General features: G+C 43.7%; 1 protein-coding gene across 10 annotated transcripts in view; it reads left to right on the top strand.

Annotated features, from left to right (window-relative positions):
- Msra (methionine sulfoxide reductase A) overlaps positions 1–5,142 on the top strand; it is a 333,283-nt gene that overhangs the window by 239,977 nt on the left and 88,164 nt on the right. The gene's annotated exons all lie outside the window — the stretch shown is intronic.

The raw sequence follows: 5,142 nt of genomic DNA, 5'->3' as shown, positions 1-5,142 counted from the left end.
CAGACAGTAGTAATAATAAATAAATAAATAAATAAATAAATAAATAAATAAATAAATAAATAAAAGAGGTAGTAGGTGATAGTCTTGTCCATCCACTTTTCTCTCCATCACTTTTCTCTCCCTTATCTTGGTCTACACTTTGGCCTTGGTGATTACAAGTCCAGAAGATGATGTTTGTTTTTGAGCGTGGAGCCATGTGCTAAAAATAATTGTGTGAAAAGAAACCCGAGTTCCTGGTGACCATGAAGCCACAGGTTCCCAGCTTGGTAAAGCTTCACTTCTTTAACTGATAAAAGAAGCACAAGTCAGTCTTGCTACATCATCTTTGTCTTCATCCCTGGTAGCATCAGTGCTGTTCCCATGGACACCGTGAGACGGGACAGGCCCCTAGAGATTCTTGGGCAGTGTGATAGCCACCCTGGTCACCAGCAAGGACAGGGTGATACGTCAGTGCTCCTCCTTTATCCTGCCCAGATTTTTAAATAAGCAAAAAAGACCTATTATGATTTTCTTTATACAGTTGAGAGACTTATATCTAAACTGTATACATAATCATTTTAATTTTTACTTACTACAAGACTGTTGTTTTATATTTTAAATATCACTTGAAATGCTGCCTTGGAACATTAAGTCCTAAATGGATGTCTTCATCAACCCCCTCCCCTCAGGGCTCAGAGAACTATTTGGAAAAGGAAGCAGTAGGATTGTAAGGGCCAACGCAAAGGAACAGTGTTTTCCAGACACAATAGGACTGACACACTTATGAATACACAGAGACTGTGGCAGCATGCACAGGGCCTACACAGGTTCAAGGCAGATGGGGATCCAGTGCTAAGAGGAGAAAGTGGACATGCGCTCCCATTCATAACCAGGAAATTACCTTCAATTGACAACCACTTGCCGAGGAGACATTATTTTCCTACAGTGGAATCTCTCACTGAGTATACAAGCCACACTCAAGGGCAGCCCTGTACCCAGCAGGAGATGCTGAAAGAAAATGAGCTCAAGGATATTTTTGTAGATTTTTTTTGTCCTCTTTTGCTTTGTTTGAGCATTTTTTTAAAAAAGTCTTACTTATCTTCTGCTTATATATTATGGTTTGCAATTTGTGTTTGTTATGGGTCTTGAATTTGCACATCTGTATTTGTGTGTATGTGTGTGGTGCCGTTTCTTTGTTTTATCATTCTTTTTAAAAATTCGCCTGTTAGTTTTCAAAAGCCAGAGATAGAACGCACCGAGTTGAATTTGTGGGGAGGTGAGGATCTGGAAGGAAATGAGGGAGGCGGGAAGCAACATCAGAATATATCCTCTGAAAAAAAATATTTTCAGTTAAAAATGCTGTTTGACAAAAACACATTTTTAAAAACCTTGTATTCTCTTGAATTCAGACAAAGTCAGCACGCAACGTGTATGTATGTGAGATTTTAAAATAATAATAAAAAGTTAAAAGTGTAAATTAAGACAAAGCCACCCTAGTGACCACGGAACTTAGTGACTACAAACCCAGATATGAGCATGGAGGACTCCTATCCTTCCCCTGCTCCTACCCTTCTAAGGCTATCACCTCTTCCCACTCCTCCACTCAGCTGCCTGGGCCATGAAGGCAGTATACAATGATATCAGAAGTCACGCTCCATTAGTGTAAAGGAATATGTCTCAACCAGAAGCAGTTTTGCAACCCAGGGGACATGTAGTAGTGCGTAGAGATACTCTTGTGTGTCACAATTGGGTGGGCATTGAGGTATAGGGCCTAAGGGTGCTACTATGTTTCCAAGAATGCATATGGTAGCCCAAGGACCGAGGGTCACCTAGCTCAGGATGTGAGCTGTGCAGAGGCTGACGTGTCTGTGAATAGAGAGCACCCATTGTGTATTAGTCCTTCAGTTGTCTGGCAGTATCATTAAAAAACACCTAGGGTTTACTTTAAGGATCCTAATTGATTTCTTCACTTTCCCTCTAGCTTACAAATAGCCCAAGGGAGCTTTGCTCTACCCGCAGTGACCTAGTTAACACTACCCCTAGCTGACAGCTCATTAGCTCCTGGTGGACAAGAGCTAACAGAAGGTTGATGCTTAACCATGATGTGCATTTCGATGTTATCTCCTGGGTGCTGTGACTTAGTTCTCAGGGGTTGAACATGTGTATAATCTAAGCCCAATGATTGCTTTAAGGCTTTGATTTATGTTTTGAAAGCCTTTTTAAAGGAATCATATGTGTACAGGAACTGGTCACTGTATATGTGTCGGCCCTTGTAAAACTTAACGATAGACTCAACAAGTTGAAACTTTTAGTCTAGCGTAAAAAACTATGAATGTATGTATGTTTTATAGGAGCAAGTTACAGAGCATGCTCATTTTCTTCATCCTGTTTTGCTCTAATAATGAGGAATATTAAAGTCATGTCCCTGGGGAGAGGAGTGAAATGTGAAGGAGCTTGGAGGCAGAGATGGGGGTCACATAGTGGGACAATCCACCAGGGACACACAGTAAGATGACCCGCAGCTCACTCACTCAGTCTGCACACTGTGCTAGTTACTTTCTCAGTGCTGTGACCACAGATTTGACTGAAACGAAGGAAGAAAGGCATATTTTTAGCTTGAGTTACAGAGGGTTCAGTACATAGTTGTTTGGCTCTGTTGACTCTGAACCCCATGGTGCAGAAAGAGCATAAGACAGAGCATGCTCACCCCACTATAGCAAACAAGGCACAAAAAACTCACGAACAAACAGTCCCCAGTTACCTACTTTCTCCAGCTCGGCCTCCCTGCTATAGTTCCAGAACCTTCCACAACAGTGCCACCAGCTGGGAACCAAGTGTTCAACACATGAGTCTGTGAGGGAGTTTCATATTCACGCCATAGCAACAGTCCCCAATCAGAAGCTTTCTGGACCCAGCTCTGGACTGTGCCCTGCAGCAGATCTGTGGGTTTTATCACCACACCCTATGGTGGGAGGCATTGGTGAAGGGCTGCAGGAAACAAAGGGAAGGCTGGGAGGTGCTGTAAAGCAGGGCCTACACCAGGCTTCATAGGAGGGATGCTCATTCCAGAGATCAAAGGAAAAAGGCCATTGAGAGAAGCTGGGCTTGAGAACATCCAGGGGTCTAGTCACATGAATGCTGGTGAGAATGTGGTATCATGTGACTGAAGCCTGGAAGGGGTGAGGACCAAAGATTCAACTGTGCAGACTGTCACCGGGAGTGAAGAAGCTGCCGTTTTTGAAGGGTCCAGGGCAGGAAGTGGGCAGCTGAGTTCAGCAGTGAGTAGGACGAAGGAAAAGCAGATGGCAGCAGGGTGGTTAGGATGTAGTGAAGGGCTTACATCAGAGCTGTTGTGAAGATAGTTAAAGAAGGAAGAAGTAGAGAAATGTAGAACAAAGAAAACCAGCTAAAACCTGCCTGCCTGCCTGCTAGCCAGCTTAGCTGGCTCTTCTCCTTTTCTTTTCTCCTTTTCTTTTCTTTTTTCTTTTCTTTTCTTTTCTCTTCTTTTCTTTTCAAAGATGTATTTATTTATTATATGTATGTACACTATAGCTGTCTTCAGACACACAGGAAGAGGGCATCAGATCTCATTATGGATGGTTGTGAGCCACCATGTGGTTGCTGGGATTTGAACTCAGGACCTTTGGAAGAGCAGTCAGTGCTCTTAACCGCTGAGCCATTTCTCCAGTCCGGCTCTTCTCCTTTTCATTCAGTCTTGGGAGGGGGCAGCCAATGAAACGATGTCACCCACATTCAGGGTAGGTCTTCCCACCTCAGTGAACCTAATTAAGGACATTTCTCACACTCATGTCCACAGGCCAGTAGATCTAGCCTCACTGAGACTCCTTTTCCAGGTAACACTAGATTGTGTCTAGTTAGCAATTAAAACTAAGTGTCACGGTAGATGTGTGAGCATGTGAGTGTGACATATGTGTATGGAATATGTGCACATATGTGTGCTAGTGTGCACTTCTGAGTGCACATTTGTGCCCATGTGTGTGTGGGTCAAATTTCACCAGGTATCCAGCTGTGTCACTTTCCATCTTGAGACAGTCTCTCACTAAACCTAGAGGTAACCTGGTAGCCAGCAAGACCCAGTAATTGTCTTGTCTTCCCACCTCTAACCATACACAGCTACACATGGCTCTCTCTCTCTCTCTCTCTCTCTCTCTCTCTCTCTCTCTCTCTCTCTCTCTCTGTGTGTGTGTGTGTGTGTGTGTGTGTGTGTGTGTGTATCTGTGTGTGCGTGTGTGTGTTCTTGAAATTTTAACTCAGGTCCTCACACTTGGGTAGAAGCATTCTTACCCACTGAGCCATCTCCCCAAACTCAGAAGCCATTTTTAACAGAATGTCCAGGGTGGGGGACCAAAGCAATGTATTATAGACATCTCTCTTGCCTACCAAATATATAAATGAATAATCTTCAGTTTACCTGTGACCCTGAGCCCTTGGTCTTAACTGTACTGATTATGAAACATGCATTAAAATACTACTTATGCAAAGACTCCTGCTTATCTTAAAGAAAGCACTGGAGGAGCTGGCTGGGCCCTTCTCTACTGTTTGCATAAATGTCCCTCGGATGTCTCTGTGTATAGACACACTCCCCAATTCATGGTGCTATTGAGAAGTGGTGGGATTTTCTGGAGGTGGGGCCTTGGGGAGTTAGGTCATTGGGGGAGGGGGGTATACTCTTAAGGGGATGATATTGGGACCTCAGCCCCTCTTCTTCCTCTTGTTTGTGAGGTGAGCATCTCCCTCCAGCATGTGCTCCTGGTGCTGTGCTGCCTCACCATCGGCCCTGGCACTCAGCAGCTATAGACTGAAAACTCTAAACCTGGGAGCCAACCGCCTTCCCTCCTTATAGGTGGGTTTCTCTTGGGTGTTTGCTGCAGTGTCTGAGAACTGACTCTCCTAGAGTACTCCACCTAACACATATACATCATAGTGATAAATAAGTAAGTTATTTGTTAAGTGCTTTCACATAAAAATATTTCTTAAGGAGTAGCTAGTATAATCCAGGACTGTGATAAGTTTACCGAAGCTTAGAAACATTTGTTATCATTAACGATTTTTTTTAACTACATGCATGTGGGAAAATGGTGTGTGTATGCTGAGTGAAGACTGGGGGGCATAGGAGCCCCTGGAGCTGAAGTTACAGGTTGT

The sequence above is a fragment of the Mus musculus genome, chromosome 14 (genome assembly GCF_000001635.26).
Source record: "Mus musculus strain C57BL/6J chromosome 14, GRCm38.p6 C57BL/6J".
Taxonomy (NCBI): Eukaryota; Metazoa; Chordata; class Mammalia; order Rodentia; family Muridae; genus Mus; species Mus musculus.
Note: the sequence above shows the minus strand (reverse complement) of the source record. Positions and strands in the feature narration are given on the sequence as shown.